General features: G+C 40.5%; 1 protein-coding gene across 29 annotated transcripts in view; it reads right to left on the bottom strand.

Moving 5' to 3' along the window:
- Window positions 1–15271, bottom strand: part of Tbl1x (transducin beta like 1 X-linked) — a 161071-nt gene that overhangs the window by 48618 nt on the left and 97182 nt on the right. For 8 of the 29 annotated variants that reach the window (XM_085685035.2, XM_087903066.1, XM_087903058.1 and 5 more), the window contains one exon: window positions 13758–13858. The exons of 20 other annotated variants lie outside the window; for them this stretch is intronic. The gene's annotated coding sequence lies outside the window, so the exon portion shown is untranslated. Of the gene's footprint in view, window positions 1–13757; window positions 13863–15271 lie in introns of those variants that run through there. One more of the 29 variants, XM_085685037.1, reaches the window with a different exon arrangement.

Raw genomic sequence — 15271 nt, 5'->3', positions numbered from 1 at the left:
AATTATGTATTTTCACCAGACCAATGGGCCAAAACAAAACTTTTCTCCCTCTAGCTCCTATACAAATTTACTTTTTAAAAACAGGCATGATGGTGTGCAAAAGTAATTCCAGGATCCAGAAGGCTGAGGCAGGAGGCTCACAAGTTAGAGAGATGCCTGGGCCGCATAGTGAGACCTCATCTCAACATCTAAAGTACCCAAAAATATTATTACAGCCTTATACATTTCTTTTTCCTACTACTCAAACTCCAAGACCAATAAAAGTGTCTTCATTTTTTACATTCACCAAATCTCAACTTGGATGTAAAATTTTCACTGAAAATACGTGACTGGAAACTCATAAAATGCACACTTGAAAAGGGGAACTTTTCGGTCATAAAATTCTTCTCTAATTGGTTCACACACAAATTTTTAAATTACATGTCTACAGCATTTTTCTTCCTGAACCACTTCCAAATCCATTAATAACCACAAACTTGTCCTAGTTTAACACTAACCCTTGTCTAAAAATAGAGCAACTTTCCACTTGAAAAGTATTTTCCATTTTATGAGTTGGTTTGCCTAGTTTTAAAAAGGAGCCTGAGAGCTTCAAACCCTGACCATATCATCACTGTAACTGTAAACATACAACTAAAATGACATGCAAAATCCACACATTGTTCACATGGGTAATATGAAAGACAAGGGGCAGCTATAGAAATTACATCATTCTGCATAAACCAGGTATATCTCATTTTTATGTCTAAGTGTATTTTTACTTGCATGTATGTATTTGTACCATGTATGTGCAGTTCCTGCAGAGGCCAAAAGAGGGTGTCAGACTGTCTGGAATTGGAGTTAAGGTGTGTAAGCTGCCATGTAGATTCTAGGACTGGAACCCATCTTAAACTGCTCACTCCATGCCCATTAAATAATTCTTTCTCAGATTTATTTTTATTTCCTTATATGGTGCTTTGATTGCATGTATATGCCCATGTGTGCAGTGCCAGCTGATGCCAAAAAGAGGGTGTCAGACACCTGAACTGGGGTCACAGTATGTGAACCACCATGGTGGCTGCTAGAAATCAAACTTGGGTCATCTGCAAAGGCAGCAAATGATCTTGACTGCAGAGATACCTCTCCAGTCTTTAGGCAAAGTTCAAAGTCATGGTGCTATTATATATGAAAAGAAGCCTGAGTATTAAAATATAAATTTACTATTTATAAATTTATAAAGAGCTAGTTATTAAAATATAAATTTACTAGTTTCTTTCTACTATTTCATTCGCGGCTGATTTTCAATTCTTACTGGGTGAAGAAAACAGGGAGTTCATGAAGACTTTAGGCTCTGAAATATGCTAATGGTAGCTGGGAATGTTGAAGAAGTACTTGAAATTTGTGGGTCCAGTCTATGTGTAAGTATGCAAGCATGTCCCCAAATGTGCATGGAGGCCAGAGGAGGAAATGAGTGCTCTCTACACTATCATTTTTGGCCTTATTCCCTTGCAGCAGTCTCTCACTGAAGCTGGAGCTAGCCCAGCAGCCAGCAATCCCCTGTGATCTTCTTTTCTGCCCCACAGCTCTGGTGTTGTAGACATTTACCCCCACTGAGCCATCTCCCCAGCCTCCAGAGGTGAATTTTTCCAAGGCTATATAACCACTGTTTTAGTTCTGTGCTCTCAGCATCCTTCTCTCTCCTTGACCAGTCTGAAACACATTAATAATCTCACAGTGTTCTGGCAAAAGAGAAGTCATCCCTAAGGAAAAATTTAAAAAGTAGTGTTCTCTGAAGTTATTTTTAATATACTAAATTAATATAACTTCCCTTAGACACTAGATCAAGCTGCAGGTAGAAGCTGTGGGTGTTGAAATAAAACGTCGTGAGCAAGTGGTTTCAGCACTGAGCTGACAGCCACCTCCCACCATCGAGCTCTGTGACTCTTACATATTTTAGCTACTGCTGTAACAGGCAGCAAGGTGAACTATAAACACACAATGAGGAACGACTCTATCTATGTGAGGTTCCCTTGCATACTGAAACAATACTCATGTGATACTATTTATGACCTTCCTAACAGGCGCCAGAGAGGACAAATGGTGACATTAGTGAGGTCTCCCTTCAGTTAGCTGCACTAGTCAAATCTCAAATTTTGTTGGGTGACTCCCACTAAATTGTTCTACCTTGGACCACTCTGTTACTGTAGTTATTCTTATTAAATCTTCTTTCAGACAGGACATCCTGTTGCTGACATTTCTCAGCTTTGTTACAAAATCTAATCATGTCTCACTCCTTAAAAACAAAGGAGGGCCTTCAGAGATGGCTCAGTGGATAAAGGCATGCAAGCTTGGGGACAGACGTTCAGATTTATAGCACTCATATAAATACTGGGTAGGTGAGCTGGCCTGTCTCTAATTCTGGAGTTCCAAGGGCAGAGAGAGGGGGATGATCCCCCAAAAAAAGGTGGCTAGAAAGAACAGTCATACTGGCAAGCCATGAGCTCAACCGAAAAATAACCTCAACAAACAGTGTGGAGTAACCCAGCAAGGTTCCAGGTATCAACTGCTGGCTTCCTCACAGACACACGAGTACATGCACCTGTGCGTGTGTGAGAGGGTCATGTATCACACATGCACACGCACACATACACACGGGGGGGGGGGGACAGACTGGTATTTTTGCCTCATAATGCTTTGTCTGGGCATTTTCTTAAAAAAAAAAACAATGGGTCTTTTGCTTACACATTATGATTTCTGAATTTTGTTTTTATGGGGTTTCTGTATGTGTGAGTATGTGTCTCTACATCTATGTGTTTCTTGCGCTTTTTCTTTGACTCCTTTTTTTCTGTTTGCTTTGTCTTATTCTGGTTTGTTTCTTATTATTTTATCTCTATTATTATTATTAGCCTATTTGTTTTCTAATGAAAGAGAAAAGGTGTAGCTAAGTAATATTGGTGGCTGTGTACACACATGTGTGGGTATGCAAAGAGACCAACTATCTGTTAGGTGTGTTCCCCCAAAGATTTCATCTTATTTTTTGTTGTTGCTATTATTTTTGAGACAAAAATCCTGTGTAGTCCTGGCTGTAAACCAGGAATTCACAAAGCCTGCCTCTGCCTCCTGAGTGTTGGGATTAAAGGCATAAACTACCACATCAGGTTTTCTCCACCTTATTTTTAAGATAAGGTCTCTCAATAAGCCAGAAGCTCACTGACTGGCAAGACTACCTGTCTAGCAAGCTCCAGAGACCCACTGGTCTCTCAATACCTCACCACTGCTAGAGTTAGTTACAGAAGTGTACTGTAGTGCATGGCTTTTACATGGGCCTTAGAGATCTGAACTCATGTCCTTGTATGAAAGGCAGTTTAGCAGCCAAGACACTTACCTACCCACCCCCACTCTTAAAAATACTGTACCGATCTAGGACTAGATACTAGAGTTAGGAGATGGGGGCTCCAAGCATATCAATTACCATGAGTAGCCAATTAAAACTGTGGTATGTAGCACTGACTTTTAAGGAAAGAAGTCTCATAATTAACTACACAGATGCTGTGTCCAATCTTAGCACAATGAGTTGTTTGTTAATGTGTTCTCTTAAGCCTTTGTTTAATGTGCAGCTCTAATACTTCCTAGTCAGCATTTGGCTCAAGTTCAGGAACTAATACACCAACAAAAGTCAGGTAGGGTGCCTTCAGGTGAAACTCTGACATTGTAGTCCTTGAAAACAGCCCACAGGAAACACATAGAGCATGTAGCTCAAGAGAACCCCAGAGTTTTCAAGTACAGGGAAAGAAATGCAAATGAAAGATGAACATTCCACCCCATTAACTCAAAGAAATGCAAAGGGGAAATGCAAACACAGGATGCCATGCATGCCTGCTTCTGTTAACAGTGAGCAAGTGAGCAGCCTCATCTGACTGCAACCCCTTTCCATTCCTTCCCCAAACCCCTCTGACCCACCCCCACGGTTCCAGTTCCTTGACCTTTCAACAGAGCAATCTGATAATCTGCCTCAAGAGCCCTACACTTCTATTTCCAGCAATCTCCCCTAAAGCAAAAACTGGAAGCAGTCTAAAATGCAAGCATGTGTGCTAAATAAATCATAGACTGTGAGCTTGGCAGGCGGGATGTAGGCATGTATTTTCAGTCCATGTGCATTTTCTCCAAGTTTAATGGGAAGGTACTGAGGTCACCTAAATGAGAATGCCTCACACCCATACTCTCATACATTAGAATGTTTGGTTCACAGCTGGCAGAAATAACTGAGAAGGATTAAGAGGTATGGCTTAATCGAAGAAGGTGTGTCACTAAGGGTGGAATTTTGAGATTTCAAAGTCCCGCATCATTCCCAATTTGTGGATCAGATGTGAGTCCTTAGTTACTGCTCCAGTGCCTTGCCTGCCGTCACACTCCCTGCTGTGATAATGATGGCTGCTAACCCTCTGGAATCTGAGTACCCAAATCAAATGTTTTCCTTTATAAACTGCCCTTGTTATGCTGTCTATTCACAGCAATAAAAAAGTAAGATACACATTTCAAAGCTAGATAAACAGCTAGTTGCATACCCATAAACACACACACAAAGGTTGGGGCAATTTCTATGGATGTATGTATCTATGTCTTTGCATGTTTAATTTTATTTTCCAAATTGCTAACAGAGGACTGGTTGATTGATTGATTGATTCAGTCATTCATTCATTTTTATGTCAGTAAAGCCTCTTAAAGAGCCTAATACCCAAAGAGTAAATTCATTACTGATACTTTCTCTGTGATTTCCTTAAAATGAACTACTTATCTCCTTTCCTATGAATGTTGGAGATAATTTCTTTATACAAGGGAAGGTTCTAGAATACTTTCTCTCTAATCTGTGCAACAAGTTCCCCTACAGTCACCTCTTTTGTACTTTTGTGAAACTAAAGTCTATAAACACAGCATTAAATATTTATGGTTGATATTTGCTGCTTCTAAAAATACTCAGTGGAGAAAGATATGGACTTAATGAGGTCTCTGTTTAAATTTCTTGCTGAATTAATGGAAGTATTCTTTTGCAGCGGGTCTGCCAACTGCCCACAGCATCTAGACTGGGCTCTTCTTCACAACATCCACAAAACCCCTAGAATTCCACCGGAAATGGCTCAATGGACTAAACAGAAACACCCAACTGTGGACTGTCTCCAAACTTGCTCCTGCCAAGTGGAATTACATTACTGGTGCATCTATGAAAAGTAATGAAATAATACATAAATTCATGAGCTACCAGAACACATACATTTTTTTCCCAGTGAAAACCATCTGAATGCTTTCTTATAGAGTTAATCAAAGCAGATGTTCAAGCTAAAATGTAAAGACAGGTGGACCTCAGGGGCTCACTAGCCAGCCAGTCTAGTCTATTTGTAGAGTTCCAGGTCAGTGGGGTGGGTGGGCCTATCACACGAAACAGAGTGCCTAAGGAACAACACCTAAGGTAGATCACTAGCCTCTAGGGGCACATAGTCACATGTTCATGTGCAATTCTAAAGCACATGTATGTACATACACATACCACTAAGATAACATTCTCAAAGGAAGCCCAATGCTTTCCATGGAGAGATCAGTGAACAGATATATTTTCGTGTACAACAAAAGCAAAACACTTCCGGGAAGTAAAATCTATCACATCAAACCCAGTGTGGACTTAGAATGAACAATGTATAGAAAGGGGAAAGCATTAACTTCATAATGCAGACATTTATCTCCCACAACTTCAGTAAAAAGGCAAAAGTGAACATTATCAGCATGTAATGTTTACTATATACTCCCTTAATAGAACAGTGAAGTACTTCACCCCCAGGATACTCCCCAAAATACACTATCCCATTCTAATTACCTGAATAAAGCCAGACCAACCTCAACTAAAGAAAACATAAAACATAAGACCAGGACTCCTCCAAACTGTCCAGGTCAATCCATACAAGGTAAGTCTGAAAAACTGCCACAGATACACAGAGTAAGAGGACACAGGAAGACTCAGACAACAAGGTTTCCCAGATGGAATATCCTCTAACTGAAAAAGAACATTTGTGGGAAAATGAGCAAACCCTGAAAAAGTCTGAAATGTAGTTAATAATTTAAAATAAAGGGAGCATCTATGTGAAGCATTTGTTACAATTACCAGTGTTGCTCATGGTTTTGATGAACTGAGCATCTCTGTGGATCAGTCTTCCAGGTAAGCTCTTAAGAAGCCACTGTAGAAGCACTGCCACCTGTGATTCATGAGGTAGCTCATTCCCCAGCACAAGTACATCAAACAGAAACCAAACAGCCCAATGTGTGTGTGGTGGTTTGCATAGAAATGGCCCCCACAGACTCATGTGTTTAAATGCTTGGCCCATAGGGAGTGGCATTATTAGGCGGTGTAACCTTGTTGAGGTAAGTGTGGCCTTGTCTGAGGAAGTGTGTCACTGTGGGGGCAGGCTTTGAGATTTCCTTTGCTCAAGCTACACCCACTGTAGCAGTCTCCTGCTGCCTGTGGATCAAGATGTAGAACTCTTGGCTCCTTCTCCAATACCTGTCTGCCTGCACTCTACCATGCTTTCTGCCATGATGATAATGAACTAAACATCTGAATTACATGCCAGTCCCAATGAAATGTTTTCCTTTATAGGAGTCGTGGTCATGGTGTCTCTTCACAGCAGCAGAAACCTTGAGACAGTGTGTTAACAGCTGCCACAGGGACACAAATGAGTACCTAACATTTTGTTTCAAAGCTTGAAGTTTTCAACATATCTCTGGAGCCAACAAAAAAATCTCCCCTATTACCAGCCCACATTTACATACATTATTCCCATCTTGATCATTACAGATGTCATTCTCTTCAATGGATAATTTTGGATTTTGTAGTTCCCAGATCTCCTCACATCAGAAAATTTAGGCTACCATCTCAGATATTTTAGATTGGGGAATTTGAAAATTCTTCACAGAAAAGTTAGAAGGAAAGGATGGCATCAAAGCCTTAACTCTCAAAGACAGGTTGACCTTCAGATAAAAACACTGACATCAACACACTTCAGAACAAAGCAATTCACAATACTGACTATAAAGGTCAGGGTTACTAGGTGTAGAAGCAGAACTTGGAAGTGAACCACATGGTAGTTTCTCACTCACAGACCTAGACTGATGTATGCATGCCTTCTATAAGAAATATAAGGAGTTGACCCAGGGCATACTATACGCTACCATCCCAGCCCTAGCTGTACCTAATAGGAACCACTTCCTTTTGTGGACCACAATGGCAAGTCCATGAAATACAGAAAGTTACAAGAGCAACTCAAAGCTTCCCTCCAAATGTAAGATCTTAGGATCTTACAAAAATATTCAGTCTTGTATAGTGGTTTACGTATCTGTAACCCAGCTACAAAGTAGAATGAGGTACACAGAGGCTGAGTTCAAGATGAAGCACTGTTCTCTCTCAAAAAGAAAACAACAGATGTCTGTTGATTACCTCCATCAACTTGACACAAACTTAGAAGGAAGGAGTTTCAGTGGTGGATTGTCCACACTGGGTTAATCTGTGAATATGTATGGGTGACTGACTATCTTAAGTTATGTGATAGGGAAGGCCCTGTCTACTCTGGGTGGCACCAGTCCCTAGGTAGGGCATCCTGAACTGTATAGGGTTGAAGAAAGCTAGCTGAGCACAAGCAAGAGAGAATGTGTGAATTCATGTCTCTCGGGTCGTTACTGAGGGTATGATACAACTAACTGTTTAAGTTCCTGTTACTAATGCTTCCTACTTATAATGAACTGAAAACTGTAATTGTATACTAAAATAAAACCTCTCTCCCCAAGTAGCTTTTTGTTAGAGTATTTTTTACCACAGCCAACAGAAGACAAACTAGAACAGACCCCCACCCCAAAATGTTCATTAGCTCATTGCAATTTTCCAATATTCAAAAAATGGTATTAGCACAAATGTAGATCATTTGTTGGAATTTGGTGTGTTGCAAACAGGTGTTAAATATTGTCTGCCTTTATCATTTTTCTCTGCACACATTCTAGAACTTTACCAGATAACTGGGACAAAGTTATCTAGTGAGTTTTCCTGAATGAATTAATGAATTAATAAAATTATTTTAGTGTTGAATGACCTAAGTGTAATAAATACACTATCACTTTTTATTTTCTTAATGTTTGTGTGTGATATGTATGTGAACATGTTTGTATTAGTCAGGGTTCTCCAAAGGAACACAACTTATAGAATGAATATATATGGGATTTATTAGATGATCTTAGAGGGTGAATGAGGTCTGCATAATCCAACAATGCATAATCCATAACTGCACACTTGGAAAGGCTAAGAATCTCCACATGGCTGGATGATGGAGGAGGGTCATCTGTCTATGTGTTATTTTCATTGGTTAATAAAGAAACTGCCTTGGCCCTTTGATAGGACAGAAAATTAGGTAGGCGGAGTAAACAGAACAGAATGCTGGGAAGAAGGCAATGAGTCAGATGCCATAGCTCTCCTCTCCGAGATGGACCCTGGTTAGACTCGTCCCGGTAAGCCACAGCAATATGCATTAATAGAAATGGGTTGAATCAATATGTAAGAGCTAGCCAATAAGAGGTTATAACTCATGGGCAGGCAGTGTTTAAATGAATACAGTTTCCGTGTAATTATTTCGGGTAAAGCTAGCCGGGCGGCGGGAGGGCAGCCTGCCGTCGTTCCTTCTACAGCTGGATGTCTCAGGAGTTCCAATCTGGTGCTGAAGACCTAGAGGATTTCTGAAGAGTTGCTGGTCTCCAGTTTACACCGGAAAGCCAAAAAAGTTGGTTCTAAATTGGTGAAAGTGCTGCAGCACCAAGACAGATGAACTTCCATACAAGAAAGAGGGCAAGTGAGCAAAAGAAGAATGCTTGCTTCTTCTACGTCCTTTTAGCCATGCTGCTACCAAAACATACCACCTAGATATAGGGTCTTCTTGCTTCAATTAATCTGATCCAGCAAGTGGTAATTTAGCTGATTCAAGATGCAGCAAGCTGACAGCCAAGAGTGGCCATCACAGTGCCACAGCACAGTGCATACAGCAGGCTAGCTGCCTGTGAACTTCTGGGCATTCTTATCTTAGCATGACATCTTGCTAGAAATGCTGCGACTACAGACTCTCTCTGAAGCATGCAGCTTTTTTTATATGGGTTTTGAGAATCCAAACTCAGGCCCCTACACTTGTACTTAAGTCCTATGACCCAGCAAGCCATCTTCCCCAGTCATGGCCAAGAGGGCTGTGATGCAGCTCAATGACAAACTGTCTAGTATAGTATTACGAGGTACAAAATAACGACAATAATAACGACAACAACAACAAAATAAGAGCTAGAAAGATGGCCCAGGTGTTTACAGTACTTGTTGCTCTTGCAGGTCACCTGGGGTTCAGTTCCCAGAACCCACATGGATGCTCCCAACTAACAGTAGCTCCAGGGGCCTCCCTCTTCTGGCCTCCACGGGCTATGCATGCATGTGATTGCACGTAGGAAAAACACATATGCATTAAATAAAAATAATAACGAAATCATTAAAAATAAATAAACTCAAAGAAAAAGCACAATTCAACTACGACTGAGAACAGTCATGAACAATTGGTGGGGTGTAGAGATGAGACTTCCCAGATGTGTGGAATGAGTATTGTATATATACAGCCAGTTCCATCTGCCTGTGTGGACTGGACCTGGTCTCAGGACACACATAAAAGCATCAGTTACTTGCAGAGGTTCAAGGTAATCTGTCACATGGCCTTCAAAAGATAATTCATATAGCGTTTGAAACTGGTGCACATTTGTAGACAAGAAAATCAGACATAAAAACCAAGTTGTGAATCCTGTCTCTTCCAATCAGTATTACATCATTCTGAGTGTTTACCTTCAAATAAACATATAAACAATGAACACTACCAACAACAAAAATCAAGCCAGTGTGAAGGGCCATAAGTTACTTTGCTTTTGGTGTAGTCCAAATCTACTGGGTTATTTACTTACTTTCAAGATGTTCAGATGCAGAGCCTTAGAAACCAGGAAACATTTCTACTTGCAAATGTTATGAAAGACATGCCTTGTTAAGTTCATAGCAAATGCCCTGCTCAAAGCTCTTGACATCATCTAGTTCATTTAGCAAATTATTTTAGTGTTTGTTTGAGACAGGATCTCTATGTAGCTTTAAACTCCAGATCTTCCCCTTATCACAAAGTCACACTACCACACCCAGCTATTTCTTAGCAAACTTTTGACATGAAGACTAAGGAAGACTAAAGGAAGCTATTGTCCTGCCCTACATTACAGAACAGACTTCCTGAAGAGAAACCTGCCTTTGTGGGTTTAAAGACAGATTCATACTGTACCATGAAGCAGAATTGAAACTTCCTTCCAAAGCACACTTCTGAGGTATTTGGTCATTGTCTCCAGCATCACAGAACCAATGACTGCACACATGCCCACTGCCTTGGACTTCTTATGAAGCAGGATCTTCTTTGAGACTTCTAATCATCATACAAGGCGCAAGGTGCACCCCCCTACCCATAACGCTGCCACTGAAAGCTGAGTCTCTAGGGCTTGCCAGTCTGTTGTCAAGTGTTGAGCTTGATGGCTGGTGATACACCACCAAGGTAACTATGTCTTGTTTACATCTGAAGCCAACAGCACTAAGAGGAAACCCCCAGGTCAAGGCCTCCCCTGCTGCGCCCAAGACTTCTAAACACAGAGCATTTCTCAGCAGGCCATCTGTTTGTATAACACACTTCCCTGAAAAGAGCTAAAAGTGTTGAAAGATGTTGAACTTAGCACCCAAGACTCAAAAAATCAGTTCTTTTGGAGGAAAATGCACAGTACTCTGTGGAAGGGTCTTTGGAGTCAGCACTTTTAGCTTCTTCTCTTCCTCTGTACCTACCACTTGAAGAGCATCACAGCTCTCTTCTAAGTCATCAGTCTCAGAAAACACCCCACCATACTCCCACAAAGAAGCTGAAGGCCTCACAAAACTGTCTGTGACCTGAGTACTAATGCAGGGATGAACAGACTCTCAGCCCACATCTATACCAAAGATCACTGCATTCCTCCTGTTAAGTTACCTGGATCAAAACCCACCTAAAGCATACAACCATGAAGATTTCTGAAAAAGCCCCAGAAGGTAAAAACTTAACAATAACACAGATCATCAACTCATGCATTGGTGAGTCAAAACCCACCCTTCATCAGTAAGATATCATCCAGAATACTAGTGATGAAGGTTGCCACAAACTTCAGTTCCAGCATCTGTGTTTGGCTTTACACCTTGCTGCTTGGATCCTACTCTTGGGAGTAGAAACAGCCTTTTAGGGGTTATTGTACTGAAGAGTCCAGGAATAGGAAAATAAAAATGTAGATTCCAAAAATAAGAATGCAGAAATAAAGAAATATAAAGTTATAAGTCTAGGAGAATGAGAACAGACTATCAGCAGCTTTCTCAGCCTGCCCAGATGCTTGGGAAGCGTAGGTCATTTTACAACTGGTTGTTTTATTTACAAGGCCAGAGTGTCTCTTTACAAATTGAGAGTAGTGTCCTGGCCATCCCTGATAAACGACAGATATAAACTGAGTTAACCTTTAGGAGACAGAGATATGTGACCTCTGGGTTAGACACTGTCTCCATTATGGAAAACTGGTGCCACCAGAGGAGAGGCATAAGACTCCAGTTTACACCTGGAGGTACCAGGAGACAGTGGATAAATACAAAGGTTTAATTAATGAGCTCTGATAATGGAGGTTGTAAAGTATGACAATCAGTATCTGAGTTTTACCTTGAGATAATGTGAAAAGCTTTCTGCTATCTCCTAAGTTCTCAGCCTAAGAACCAGTTAATCCTAATTTATTAACCTTCTGGTATTACTAGCAGTCCCTTTCTGACTAATTGCTAAAGACATCTGTTTTCTCGTAATTAGTGACCTTCGTTGCAATCTCTTCTGAAACATATTTCATGATGGCTGCCTAGTTACCCATTGACATTAGCTACTCACTCCCCTCTTTAGGGTCTCCGCTGACCAACCCAAGGGTCAGGGCAAGGTTGTAAAACTTCTTTTGTTCAAAGATAATGCCTGGTGCCCCTACTATAAAAAGTGGGTTCAGAAACCGGCCTTTTGCCATAGCCTAACAAACACCATCTCTGGCTGTGGTCTCAGCTAGTTGATAAGCTTCTGTGCCCCGCAGTGTTTTATTTTATTTTTTATTTTTAAGTTTGCTTTTGGTTTTCCTAGGATCTGGTTTCTGGAATAAAGTTTGCTTCTGGTTTATTAGACTTAGTGGGGTTCTCACCTTTGCACGACCCCCCTAGACCCAACAGTACTTGGGAGGGAAAACTAACAGAACGTGACCTGCCTGGGTTCCTTTGACTGTTCTATAAGTGTCTCATAGGTAGCATTGAAATCTGTAACAGATGTGGGGTTGGAAGGGGTGGTGTATGAAAACTGTTATGGGTTGGACTGGGTTCCCCAAAATGACATGCTCTAATATACAAACATCCACAATCTGACCTCATCTTTCAAAAAGAATCATTGCTGAGATGATTTCAGTAGTTAAGAACACTTGTTCTTCCAGATCCAGGTTCAGTTCACAGCACCCATATGGCAGTTCACAACTATCTATAACTTCAATTCCACCTTTTCTGACCTCCATGGGTACTAGGCACACACAAGGTGTACATACATACATACATACAGGCCAAACACTCATATACATAAAACATTGCAAATATAACTGAATTGTGTTGGACATGCTGGTGTATGCCTGTAAAAATTCCAGCACCAAGGGAATAGATCTGAGGATTGGGAGGCATTCAAGGCCACCCTCAAGGTTACACAGAGATCTGGAATATGAGGTTAGAATGCAGAAGGGAAAGCCTTCAATCTAGTACGTATGGTATCCTCGTAAAATGGTCACAGAAAGGCAGACACTCAGGAAGAAGGTTATTTTCCCCTGTGAACCCAATGACACCTTGATGTTTATAACCTGTGGCCTCCAAAAAGGAGGAGACAATGTATGTTCTAACCTATTCCAGTCTGGGCTACAATATGACAGCAACTCTGGGGATTTAAAGAAAATCAGAAACACAACATGCTTCAAGGCCACTCATTTCTGCAGGTAGGAAACAGACCCTCTGGTGGGCTTGACCTTGGACTTGGACCTAGCTTACTGTTGCACAAGCTCATCAATAGCCTACTGTGAGGCTCTAGAGCAGTGATTCTCAACCTGTGGGTCATGACCCCTCTGGGGGTCAAAAAATCCTTTCACAGGGGTCACATTACACTATGATTCTTAACAGTAGCAAAATTAATGTTATGAAGTAGCAATGAAAAATAATTTTATGGCTGGGGGTCACCACAACACGAGGAAATGTATTAAAGGGTTGTAGCATTAGGAAGGTTGAGAACCACTGCTCTAGAACCACCATCCATATGCTGGTGGAAATTGGATACCAAATTATGAACTCAGAATTTTAGTGACTCCAATGTACATAAATATGCATCTTGTTTTCATAGATCCTAATATCTACATCCCTGGTATCCATTTTCACATTCCTAGTATCCACAATTATATTCATGTCTTTGTATTCAGTTAATTATTAGTACTATTCTAAAAAAATTAAAATTATTCTTAAAAATAGGTTTCAGTGAGTTTCAGATCAACAAAAGAGAAATTCTAATGAGGGCTAGATGTTTGCTGCACAGGTTTAAAGACTTCAATTCAGACCCACATAATGCCAGGGAGGAACTGAAGCTTACCTGTAATCCCAGAATTCAGGAGATGGAGATATGAAGCCTCCAAGGCAACCTGACTAGCTTCACTAGCCAAACTGGAGAGCTCTGGGTTCGAGTGAGAAACCCTGTCTCAATGAAAAACATGGAGAGTAATCAAGGAAGACAATCACAGCAACCTCTGATCTCCATATTCACACACAAAAAATTCTGAGGTGGCAAAATACTTGCCTAGCATGTGAAATCTGAAGCCCAGAAGTACCAAAATAAAGTACTATAGAAAGCTGAAATGTCTTCTAAAGTAGAAAGACTCATGGAGAAAAGCAGTGAGCAGCTTACATCCCTGAGCAAAATGTAGGCACCTGCTTTCATGCCCACCTTTTTAGCTGCCTGAAAGTTGAACAAATCCTCATTAACTGGGAGATTTCTTCAGTGTATCATCAGGGAGCTCTAACTGGGGCTTCTTGTCGACAAAACAGCTCCAAGAACACATGGACCAAGACAGATATTCAGTACTGAATCAATGCTGAGCCTCGGTTTGTGGTTAGTTTCTGGGCTCTATTGCTTCTGGGTAATCCAATAAGAAGTAATTATGTGAAAATGCATAACACTTAGGATGACTAAAGCTTTCCTGACATTTTCAATAAGTATTAAGCTCATTATATTATGTGTGTTAAGTACATACATTATAGTTTTTACGTTAATATTCCCCCCAGATGCCATGTGTAAAAGGCTGGCCTTCAGCCTGTGGCGCTAAGTAAGAGGGGGGCTAATAAGACCTTTAGAAGGTGGGATGGAAGGAAGTTAGACCATTAGAGGCATGCTCAGAAAGAATAATAGGACCTCAATCTTGTCCTGACTCTCTCTAGGTACATATTTTTACTTTACCCCATGAGACTTTATCTAAAGTGACTGTACCAACCAACTTAAGAACTCTCAAATCTATCCTTTTTATAAACTGATTTATTTCAAATTATGTATTTCAATAAAAGAAATCTAACACAGCATACATCATCTCCTAAGAACTGAAGTGCAATGAGCTTATACATGGGAAAAAAATGAAGAAATTTTCGTCAGTTGTACTACAATACTCAGTATACACTAAATAGGAAAATAAAGTATACACCTTCAATTTACTGAAGAGCCTTCCATTAAAAATATACATGTACAAAAACCCCATAATCAATCAGAATGCAGAGTTATGGATCCCAATCCCAATGATAGATCTACAGTACAACTCCCACGCCTAGGGCTCAGTGAACATTGTGGAAGGGGTGCGGAAAGTTTCTAAGAGCCAGATGATCAGGAAGACTGCTGTGAGACTGTGTTGCCTAAAAATATCAGAAGCTAAAGCCAAGAAATCTCATTAACAAGGCCTCAATCCTAAACAAAGAACTATAGGCAACTGAGGAAAACTTAGAGCAAGATAGATAGTGTTCTCAGGGAAGAGCACACTAATACCAAATGCTTTGCCCTGAAAACATACATACAAGTGATATTACAAAGACGGAGAAGGTCATATTTGTGTATTTAGCAATAAA

This window comes from Myodes glareolus, chromosome X, assembly GCF_982192425.1.
Source record: "Myodes glareolus chromosome X, mMyoGla1.1, whole genome shotgun sequence".
NCBI classification, from domain to species: Eukaryota; Metazoa; Chordata; class Mammalia; order Rodentia; family Cricetidae; genus Myodes; species Myodes glareolus.
Note: the sequence above shows the minus strand (reverse complement) of the source record. Positions and strands in the feature narration are given on the sequence as shown.